Source organism: Amblyraja radiata, chromosome 3 (genome assembly GCF_010909765.2).
Source record: "Amblyraja radiata isolate CabotCenter1 chromosome 3, sAmbRad1.1.pri, whole genome shotgun sequence".
Classification (NCBI taxonomy): domain Eukaryota; kingdom Metazoa; phylum Chordata; class Chondrichthyes; order Rajiformes; family Rajidae; genus Amblyraja; species Amblyraja radiata.
In genome coordinates this window covers 82,809,499-82,822,092 of record NC_045958.1, presented here as the reverse complement: position 1 = coordinate 82,822,092, position 12,594 = coordinate 82,809,499, and positions in this window count along the sequence as shown.

The following is a 12,594-nucleotide window of genomic DNA, read 5'->3' as shown; positions in this document are numbered from 1 at the left end:
GGAAGAGGTCCATGTTTTCAGAGATCATTATACAATTCCGACCTTATAATTAGTTTTACAGACTGGGGATGAATGTTGAGGTGTATTGATCTATTCAACCTCCATTGCTTTGCAGGAAAGAAACTTTTCCCCTATCCTTGAGGAGAAGCAGTGCTTCCTAACTTCTTCCCGGTTTCATTCTACAGGGCTGGATATTAATGGAACTAGCAATCCTTCCACACTTTCGGGAAGACTACACACTATTCATTATGTCATCAAGCAATGTGATAGCTGAAGGGCATTTCATTGGACTGTAGTGTCCTTGAACATCTACCAGTTGTCAAGGGTAAGCTTTCTTCATAATATGCAAACAAGAGCATAATTCTCCGCAGGAAAACAGATCTATCGCAACTTGGAAAACAGGAAAGGCATGTAGAAAAGCTCATTTGCAAGTAGCTGCAAAATCATGGAATCTGAGAGCATTTTCAAAGAGCGTCCACAGTTCAGGAGTCTAATAAACTTGTGCAGCCTTTCCATTCAGGAGTTCAACAGTTGACATGAACTGGAACAAAGGCTCCAATTAAGCTGTTGCACATGGAGTAGCATGCCTGCAACTGCAATGTTTTGCTGGAAAGAATTAAGGAACATAATTGTTATTTTTTTAAATAATCTTACTGACAGAGCTGTAACTAGTTCAACAATGAAGATCATTTGCCTCATTGTTGAAACTTATGCTGACAAATTTTAATGTTTCAAGTAACATCAAAACGCCAATGTCAGGAGGAGTGGGAAGTAACAAAGCAATTGACAGGAACAGGTAGTGTTCATCTGAATGTGATATAATGAAAATTATATTGAAAAAAAAAAGAATCCAAGAAGAAAAACAAATTTATTAAAGATAATATTAAACAACATGATAAATGAAATGATGGAGAAGGGGGAAAATATGTTAGCGTTTTTCAACACAATTACATTAACAGGTTTTTTAAAACAACAGTTAAATGCATCATTGCTGCCTCCTACAGGCACTCCATGTAACAGCATATTTCCACATATTCCATCCGTGTTCTCTATTTAAATGTGACATGATGTTTCCTCGTACTGATCTCACCCACAAATAAAAATGTCATTTCATTTCAAATATGCTTAGTTTTATCATTTTAAATATTTAATCAGAGGGATAGTTACTCTTCTCTGCGTCCATTAGCATCTGAATTAATGACGGTGTTGCAGGATTAAACACATCTCACGGGACTCGAATCAGAGGGAACAATCCAGTTGTTGTGGTCCATATTGGTGCCGATAACTTAGTTGGAGGTTACATGAAGAGATTGTCAAGAGATAGGGTCTAAAAAGACAATAATCCCCAGATCATTACTTGAGTCACATCCAAATTAGCAGGTAGTCAACAAGATTAAAGACTTGGCCATGTGGCTCAAGGAAAATGAGTTGCATTTCAGGGAACATTGGCATGAAAACAGGAGAAAGAAGGAGAAAGAAAGAAGGGGCTTCACGTGAATATGTGTGTGCTGGAAACTAGTGTTATAAATAAACTTTAAAATAAAATAGAGGCGAGTGGAAAGTTCAGACTGAAGGAAATTTAGAAACTTAAAGAAAAATTTCAAGGTGATCCTGCAAGATGGTGAAATGGCTATTGATAAACAAAGAGTCAGGAAGGGGCAGAAACAATTTGCTTCAGATAAGGGAAAGAATGTTAAAAAAGGCACAATAAAAGGTACTTTACTTAAATTCACAAGAAAACATTTGAATTAATTGTACTGATAAAAATAAATGGATATAATCTGATGGCCAAGACAGAGACGTGACTATGGAATTAATAATGCTAGGTACTAATTAATAGAGAACATGGAAGGAGTGGCTGAAATTAAGAGGAAATTGTGTTCATATAAAAACAAAGAACCATAGATGCTGGTCAATACTCTAAAGGACACAAAGTGCTGGAGAAATTCAGCAGGTCAGGCAGCATCTCTGAAGAACATGGATAGGCATTGTTTCAGGTCGAGACACTACTTCAGACTGAACATCTGAACGGGGAACTGATCCATTACCTTCAGAAACATAGAAACATAGAAAATAGGTGCAGGAGTAGGCCATTCGGCCCTTCGAGCCTGCACCGCCATTCAATATGATCAAGGCTGATCATCCAACTCAGTATCCCATCACTGCTTTCTCTCCATACCCCCTGATCCCTTTAGCCACAAGGGCCACATCTAACTCCCTCTTAAATATAGCCAATGAACTGGCCTCAACTACCTTCTGTGGCAGAGAATTTCACAGATTCACCACTCTCTGTGTAAAAAATGATTTTCTCATCTCGGTCCTAAAAGACTTCCCTCCTATCCTTTAACTGTGACCCCTAGTTCTGGACTTCCCCAACATCGGGAATAATCTTCCTGCATCTAGCCTGTCCAACCCCTTAAGAATTTTGTAAGTTTCTATAAGATCCCCCCTCAATCTTCTAAGTTCTAGCATGTACAAGCCGAGTCAATCCAGTCTTTCTTCATATGAAAGTCCTGCCATCCCAGGAATCAGTCTGGTGAACCTTCTCTGTACTCCCTCTATGGCAAGAATGTCTTTCCTCAGATTAGGAGACCAAAACTGTACGCAATAATCCAGGTGTGGTCTCACCAAGACCCTGTACAACTGCAGTTGAACCTCCCTGCTCCTATACTCAAATCCTTTTGCTATGAAATACGGATATTACCTTTCCGTGTTCTCCAGAGATGCTGCCTGACCTGCTGAGTTACTCCAGCACTTTTGTGTTAATGTATGATGAGATTAGCACAGTAATGACACAGAAGATCAAGATATGGAGTTAATTTGAGAGTAAATATGAAATAGTAAGGAAATTAAGCCACTTATGGGAGCTGGTTAACAGGAGCTATATTATAGGCCAGAACAGAAAAAAAGAAGAAATCGACATTAAACACCCGGCAATAATCATGGCCAAAATCGGGTGGTATGGTGGTGCAGCAGGTAGAGTTGCTTCTTTACAGTGCTTACATCACCAGAGACCCAGGTTCCATCCCAACTACGGTGCTGTCTGTACGGAGTTTGTACGTTCTCCCCGTCACTGCGTGGGTTTTCTCCAAGTTCTTCGATTTCCTCCCACACTCCAAAGACGTATAGGTTTGTAGGTTCATTGGCTTGGTATAATTGTAAATTGTGTGTAGGATAATGTTAATGTGTGGGGATCGCTGGTCGGTGTGGACTTAATGGTCCGAAGGGCCTATTTCCGCGCTGTATCTCTAAATTAAACTAAACTAAAAAAGCAAATCGTTGCACAGATTGGACAAATTGGATTAGCAAAATGGTCTTGAGAACAAATTCATCAAATGTATTCAGGGCAGTTTCTTAGAACATGTTATATACCAAACAGAGCACAATCTCTTTAGAATTGGTAATATACATCGACAGGCATAATTCATGATCTCATAGGTAAGGATTGCCTGGGAAAGAAAGATTACAACGTGATAGAATTTCATATTCACTTTGAGAGCCACTAAGGATCAAGGAGGAAGGACTTTCCTTAGAGGCTCCAAACAGTTGCCAGTGTTCCGCTGCTGTGCAAATCTACATTTGGGATTGATAGATCATTGAGACCTGTGGGAATCAAGGGAAATGTGGATCTGGAAGGAAAGGTGATGAGGTAGAGGAGCACTTATTATCTCATTGAACAGGAGAGCAAGTCGGAGAGCATAGCCAACTGTTCCTGTTTCTGTTGTACTTGTAGGCTATTTATTGCTTATCATTATTCATGTTTCCTGCCTCTAGCATGTCCAAACCCTTTGTTATATTCTAATATCATATCACATAATTCTCCCTACATTTTGATTAATTCCCCTTAGATTCAACTACCTTATTTGGGATATAGGAAGTAACAGAAGCGCCTAGGCAAAATTAGCCTGGTGATGGGAGAATGTGCAAATTCCACATAGATAGCACCTGAGGTCTAAATTGAATCCAAGTTCATGGAGTTGTGAAGCAGCAGCAACACTACACTACTAGCTGTGCTACTATGCTGCCCATTGTGTTCTATGAATCCTCATTTATCCAGGGTTAGTTCCTGGTTTGATGATAAAAGTAGGGTGAGGCATATGCCAGGTCATGACCTTGCAACTAGTGATAGCATGATTCCCCAAGGAAACTCAAGGATAAGATCATTTGAACAGCTAGGTCTGGTCTGTTTTTATCTCATTTAGCATACTGGTCATGCTTCATAATAAGATGGAGAATGGTTCATCTGCTAAAAACAGTTGAATAGGTTGTGCAGCAACTCCCACCAGCTGGAGATATGCCCATGCACCTGGTCATTTCGTGAGAATGATGGCAGGTTGGCTTGTTCCTCATGTTAGTCTCTTGCCATTAATTGAAATTTTGATCTCTTTATTTCACCAGGAACAGTTTATCATCGGTAAAGGTTGTGTCTACTAGGGCCGGATTATCTTGACTTTAGAAGAATGAGAGAGAACTCTGTGAAAACAACATTCCTGCTTGATATAGCAGGGAAAATAGAGGGATGTTTCTGCCAGCTGATGAGTTTAAAATTTGGGATCAGCATAACAAAAATAAGGACTAGACCAATTAGGACCAAATTAAATTAGGACCAAAATAAGGACTAGACCAATTAGGGCCAATCAAGGCTATAGTAATTGGACAACTATGACTCAGTAATGTCAAAGTAATGGCAACCACTGCTGTACAGCAGGATTGGGGAAATTGCAATCTTAACTTGCATAATATTAACCTTTATGCATCCCACAGTTGAATACACTCACTCTTGGTGACATTATGAACTGGTTAGGCACCAGAAGGAGCCTAACACAGGGTGACTGGTTCTGAGCACAGGAAACAAAAGGAAATAATTTGGGGGGGGAAATACCAAGTAAAAGTTACGAAATATCATACTAATATTCCAACTAATTTGACATCAGCCAATTAATTCTGAAGAAGGATCCAACCCAGTCCCAACCCAGAACATCGTCTGCCATTCTCTCTGCACAGATGCCCCCAACATGCTGAATTCATCCAGCACTTTTATTTTGCTTCTTTCATTCCACATTCCACCATCTGCCGTTTCTTGTGACACAGTTTATTAACTTTGGCTGGTTTGTATCTACTTGCCACTTAATAGATTACCAAACAGTTTGGAGAAAAATTGGTTCAGCAGAAACAAATGATCACCACTTCTCAAGTAATTACTATAAATGAAGTAATGATGTTAACTAAAATTAGAACATGAATGCATTGTGTTTCTAGGATATTTAAGTAAGAACATTTAAATTCATTGACAAGTTAATACTTCAAGGGACCATCTGTCTATTACAAATGTGGCATATTTCATAGTTTCAGCAATGCATAAACCCTTGGGTATTAATATTGAATAAAAATAGACCATTTAATGGAATCGAACATAATTATGTGTGAAATATTTGACATTTACTCTTTCTAATGTGGTGTACACAGTAAGTTCGACCTGAAACGTCACCCATTCCTTCTCTCCAGAGATGCTCCCTGTCCCGCTGAGTTACTCCAGCATTTTGTGTCTACCACAGGTAAGTTCAGTTAGTTATATTTAATACATATTTTGCAGGCTATTCAGGTTATGAACATCTGATTTCCCATTATATTACTATATTCAGAAGTCTGATGTATGCAAATATCAGAACTTCTTTCCTCTTTTCACGTATTAATTTTATATATAAATATATATATATATATATATGTGTGTGTGTGTGTATATATATATATATGACTTCATCGTAACTTATATACATATATATATACAGTAAATTGGGATGAAGAATAATCTGCTTTGTTCTGGAACTTCCCACACCACAGGTTTCCTATTCCTTTTCTCCAGAGATGCTGCCAGACATGCTGAGTTACTCCAGCATTTTGTCTCTATCTAAGTTGAGATGAAGGTGGATTCCATGCTTAATGACTATTATTCTATGGCACTATGAACATTACAGGCTGCCTCCAAGTAACAAGCGGGTTCTATTATTACAGACATCCATAACTCAATTTTGTCCATAAGCAGGAAAATACACAAAAAATCACATCATCGTTACCTCACCTCTCCTCTCACCTTAAATATCTCCTCTAGTTTTGCGTAGATACAAGGAAATGCTGATGCTAGTTGACAAAAAAAACCAGAAGGTGCTGGAGTAACTCACCAGGTCAGACACTATCTCTGGAGAGCATGGATAGGCAACATTTTGGGTCAGGTCAGTCAGAAGATGGGTCCCGACTCGAAATGTCACATATTCATGTTCTCCTGAGATGCTGCCTGGCCCACTGAGTTACTCCAGTGCTTTGTGCCTTCTAGCAAGCCAGTTTTGTATCCAGTTGACTAGCTAGCCTTGGATCTCATGTGATCTTCCAGACTAGACTACCACACAGGATTTTGTCAAAGGCCTTGCTAAAGTCCTCATCAAAACTGCTTATTACCCTTCCCCTGCAATCTGTATTTGATGATATTTGAATGTTTATTTTTCATTAATTTTTAGGTTTAATATTTGCAACTTACTTGAATCAATCTTACATTTTAAATGGAGCTGTGTATCAGAAATATTTAATAATTTTGACTAAACCTTGAAGATGAGGTTTCACGTCCAACTCTTCCTCTTGGCAGCACTTGTCAGTGTGGTCCAACATGTACCCTCAGCAGCTTTGCTTAATCTCAGCTGTTTGACTGCACCTTATCACCCGATTCCTGGGGCATGATAAAGTGATCAGCTGGTTTGCCCCTTTGCAGGTGGCCCAAGGTATGTGGGTGTGTGGGCAGCGAGTCCAGATGACAGACAAATCAAAAGGAAATCAAACCATTTTATGCCATTTTATGTACTTCAGCCTTGCAAAAATATGTTGGTTCTTTAATCACTGAGTAATTCAGCGGTAGGAAGTCACAGCTGGAATTTAACAAAATAAGTTGTTTTTTAATAAGGATATCTGTTCTTGCCAGCCCAACCAATCCTTTGAGACTGAAATTTAAACTGCAGACCACAATCATGGAGCCAGTAAATGATTGAGAGAGATTTCTAAAATTTTAAAGTTAGGTGCTGAGATGCTGTCTTCAACAGCAGGAAGTTATTTCCACTGGTTAAAGAGTTCAGAATCAGGAACCTGTGTCATTAGGATCAAGGTGAGAAGAAATGTTGCAGGAAGTTGTAATATCTTTGGTAAAGTTCCACCACAAAGGGATGCAGAAGATCAGTCATTGAGAGCATTCAGACCTGATGTTGTATAATGTGTGTTAATTATGACAAGGGATGGGAATGTGGGGAGTTGGCAGGAATGTGAGGCATAGGATTAGCCATGATTTTATTGAATGGGGTAAACTCATGGGGACAAATGGCATATTCCTTCTGTTCTTGTGTTTTTATATTCCATGCTTTAGTTTCCTTTTTTAATATTTTTTACCCCCACCCAGTTTCTTTCGCTCTTTTTTCATTTCATTCCTGAAGATTTTTTATTTGTAACCCTCTCTTTCTCCTTTGTCCATATCTTCCAGCAGTTAGGAAGATTAGTCATCGATTCCAATACTCACTGAAGTCCAAGATACACTCACGACTCCAATAATTTCTAATATAAAAATATATATTTTTGAAGACAAAATATGTAAGTAGGAAATGCTCATTCCCGAGAAAAGATGAACTACTATGATTGTGTCATTAAAACCATTGAACCAGTTTCATGCAGCTGATTAAGCTTAAAAAGAAATAATGTTATCACAGCTATACAATCTACTAATCAACCCCTTCCACTGATGAAATGTGTTAAACAGCACCATTTTCTCTGTGCAGAACATTTTGCTCTCATTCAAATTGAAGCTGACAAGACCATCACCACAAGAATATCTCCGCTAAGGCCACTCATCTGTCACTTATAAAGCTCCTTCACTGCTGTCATGGCAACCGTCCCAAACCAGCACTGAAGACATTACGCACTAATCACAAGTTATATTGCTGAAGTAAAAAGGAAACGAAATATGGCAATTATAGTGGAGAGAAATCATTTAATGGCATGAATTCAGTTCAAGAATCATATCAATTATTGAAAGCAAACAATGCATAAGAACTAAATGTAATTTAGTTCATTTATTTTTTTATTGATTTAAGCTAGTTATTGTTTTCTAGTATTTGTTGTATGAGTGTTAAAGACAGTAATTACTACCCATCCATACTTACCCATGAGAAGGTGGTGGTATGCAACCTACATGGACTGTTGCAGACCTTCTGGTAAAGATGCTGCTACAATGCTGTTGGGCAAGGAGTTATTGGGTTTAGAGCCAGTGATAAGGAAGTATTGATGGTATATGTCTGGGTCAGGGCATTCTACAACTTGCAGATAAACCAGCTGGTGATATCCCTCACATGCATTTAATGCCCTTGTCCTACTTGGTGATATGAGTTGCAGGTTTGGAGGTGCTGTTGGAGTACTTGTAACGGCTGTGTATTCTGAAGATTGTAAACATAGCAGCCAGAGAGTTTGTGTGTGGAGGGAATGAATAACTAAATGTGAGAGAGGTGCTGATCAAGGAGGCTCTGTTGTTCTGCAAGTTGTCAAGTCTTGTAGGTGTTTTCGGTGCTGCACTCAACCAAGAAAGCAAAGAGTATTCCACCATGGCTCATGATTTGTGCCTTGTAGGTGATGGAAAGGCTTTGGAATGTCAGGGCATGAACCCCTTATGCCATTATCCCCAAGCTGTGACATCCTTCTGTAACCACAGTTTATATATGTCTGGCTCAGTAAATTTACTCCTCATTCTGAATCTTTCCTTTGCAATGTGCCCCTCCAACTCATTAGACCACAATACTCTGTAAACGTTTACATGAAAGCATAGAGAAAAATAGTCTGAAGCATTTTGCTCTTAAACACAACTTTCCATGGTTGTTTCTGTCCGTTCTGTCACAAAATCCTCTCCTATTCATTGGTCTGCCCCCTGCAAAATATGATTCCAATGAATCTCCTGGTTTGTGCAAGAAATTCCAAAATGCTTTAGAATGTAACATAATTATGGGATCTTATTGGGATCTGTGTGGCATCTATTGAGAACGCTGCCATTCACATCTGAGTGCTTGTTGAAAAACTTTTTCTGAAGTTCACAGATATCGTCAGTCCATCTTCACTATATCCTATACTGATGAGAAACGAAGGAGATATTTGTCCCTTCAATACTTGTGGGCTTGCTCCACATGGACGGGGGAAATATAAGCTGCCCCATTGCCATTCACAAAGACTTTTTCTCCACAAGCTCTTGCCATTTTTGGGAGACTGCAGTGAAAACAAAGACAGGGGCATACTGGCAGTGACGTGGAGAGTTGAGGAGTAGATTAATTAATAGATGAGGTTGGAGGAGGTACAGATGAACCTCTGCCTCACCTGGAAAGACTGCTTGGGTCTTTGGATGGAGTTGAGGGGGGAGGTAAAGCGACAAGTGTAGCATTTCCTGCGGTTGCAAGGGAAAGTACCAGGGGAGGGGATGGTTTGGGTGAGAAGGGACGAATTGACCCGCTCAGTTCACAATAACCAACCTGATCTCCTGGTGGCTCAGCACTTTAACTCCCCCTCCCATTCCAAATCCGACCTTTCTGCCCTGGGCCTCCTCCATGGCCAGAGTGGGTCCCACCGCAAATTGGAGGAACAGCACCTCATATTTCGCTTGGGCAGTTTACACCCCAGTGGTATGCACATTGACTTCTCCAATTTCAGGTAGTCCTTGCTTTTTCCTTCCCCCTCCTGGCTCTCCCGCAGCTTACTGTCTCCGGCCTCTCCCTTTCTTTTTCCTGCCCCCCCCTCCCGACATCAGTCTGAAGAAGGGTCTTGACCTGAAACAACGCATATTTCTTCGCTCTATAGCTGCTGCCTCACACACTGAGTTTCTCCAGCATTTTTGTCTACCTTGCAGAGTTGAGGAGATGATTTGTGTGAAGAATGTGACAATGAGGAAAAGTACATGGGATGGAGAACTGTGGATGAGGCATATGCAACCAGATGATGTACAGAGGGATGTTGGTGTCCAAATCCATGTTCCCAGAAAGTGCCAACACAAGTACATAGAGTGGCATAGACAGTCCTTTCCTTCTTTGCTTGCCTTCATAGGTCAGGGTACTGAGTATAAGGAAGTGTTACTCAGAAACACTGAGTGGTAGGAACGTATTGCAACTTTAAAGGACTTTGATGAGGCTGCATTAGGAGTATTGTGTATAGTTCTTGTCACCCATTACAGGAAGAATGTGCAAACTTCGGAGAGGGTGTGGAGGAGACTTATCAGAATGCTGCCTGGATTAGAGGTTATTAGCTATAAACAGAGGTTGGGAACATTTTGGACTTTTCTCTAGAGCACAGAAAATAGTGAATGCCTGGAACGTGCTGCCAAGGCTGTTGGTGGAGGCAGATATGGTGGCAATATTTAAGAGGCTTTTAGATGGGCACATGGATAAGCAGGGAATAGATATGGATGACATGCAGGTAGAGGAGATTTGATTAACCTGACATCATGAATGACGAGGACATTATTATCCAAAGAGCCTGTTCCCGTGGTATGCTGTTTTATGTTCTATGATTGGGTGAAGATGCACAGTAGAGCACACAGCAGGTTAATGTTTCCATTCGAGCCAATGATGCCAGTGTTCTATCACTTAGTGTCACTGCACCTGCCGAGTTGCCTTGGAAATCAGAAGTTATTTATTATTCCCCTGCACAGTGCACCTTTGCAGCACAAGATGGAATTTCTTGACAGATTTCTCTCTATCCATCCAGCTTAATAATTTCATCATCTTTCATCATCTATCAGATGCAAGTTAATTTCCCTGTCCCCCCACCTTAATCTTCTATCCCTAAGAGAAAGTCAACCAAGTCTGTTTAGCTTTTAAACATTTCAGTCACATAAGTAAGCATCCTTTTCCAAGTGCAGTTGTAGTTGCTTGGTTGTTCGTAATTTAAGATTAGTTAAACTGATCTATCCAAATTTGGGAAACTAATCTTACTGTTTGACATCCCGTGACACCTTTGTCTATCCGACACATGTACATTTCCCTCCTACCTGTTTTCAATGCTTCTTTGGAGACAGATACTGTGCTGGAGTGCACTGAAATATCATCCAGGGCACCAGTAAACACTCCAAAATGCTTTTTCCTGGACCCTTCTTCCGAATTATGTTATGGCCATTGATAAGGACCAAAGAGAAAAACAGGACATTCAGGCAGGCAGCCAGACCCGAAACCCATCTAGAGTACGAATTGGTCACTATGGTGCCACAATCTTTAGAATGGTAAAAATTGATGTAATCTGGAACTATATCCTGAGATCAAGATTATTTTGGACGAGACTAATAGAAAACACCATCAGAAGTGTTCATGTCTGTCACAACAACTTAGGTAAAGACATTGGGTGCCTTAACGGCACAGTTAATGTTGCTGCCTCACAGCTCTAGCAACCTGGGTTCAATCTTGACCTCCAGTCCTGTCATTTTAAAGTATACACATTCTCCCAGTGACTGTTTGGGTTTTGGCCCTGATGCTCCAGTTTCATCCCAAAGATGCAAAGTTCAGGAGGTTAGTTGGTCATTGTAAATCGTCGTTAGTGTGTCGATGAGTGGTAGAATCTGTGTAGAGTTGCTGGGAATATGGGAAGAATAAAATGGACTAGGATAGGAATAAAGTAAAGATGGGTACTTGATGTCAGTGTGGATTTGATGGGCCAAAGGGTCTGCTTCTATGTTGTGTCTGTGTTTTCACTAGAGAATCTTGGAAGACGGAAACAGGGTCGTAGTAGGTGTCATTGTTTTCTGATTTCTCATCTTTGCTCCCAGAAAAATTATGTTCAGGATTGATGGTCTTGTCACGACTGTATCTAAACAACACACCTGTCAACCACTAGTTTTTTCAAGCCTGTTATTGCCCACCTGCTTTGCCCTTTTGCCCAATTATCTTTCAGTCCCTTGTCAAGTGTCATTTGAAACTGCTCTCAGGTCATCCTGATGGATGTGAAAGTTCAAGTTAAACTGAACTCTGAATCATGCCTTTGATACGTCTCAATTTAACTGCTAACTTGGATCAAAGTGTGTCCACACAATGTTCTTGTTCTTGCACAAATATATTAATTCCTGTTCAGCAATGGTTCAATATTGAAATTACATCATTGCTTCCACCTGTGGATCTCCCATCCCTTGCCTAGAAACCACATTTCAGCTTTTTTGGTGCATGTTGCACTGACACCAATTCAGATCATCAAATTAAGTTTGGTTGCATAGTAAAGTGCAATAATGTTGGCATAGTTTCCATGTAAAAAGGTGCATCAACTCATGGCTTCTGTGGGACTGTGGAACTTCCAATGCATTTCAGCTGCTGCTACTCTGCTGCACAGCAATCAGAGAAGGGCACATCCTCCAGTCACAACATACTTTAGAGTTGAAATGGAGAATAAGGAGACGACAAGGACGAGAAGTAAAGTACTCTGATAGAAGTGCTGACTTAGGTCAGGAGAGAAAAATAATCCATGTACAATGGAGCAGTATCAAAATGATGTGATGGTTAGCACTACATCTACACATGCACACACACATGCACACGCCTCCCCACCCATCCA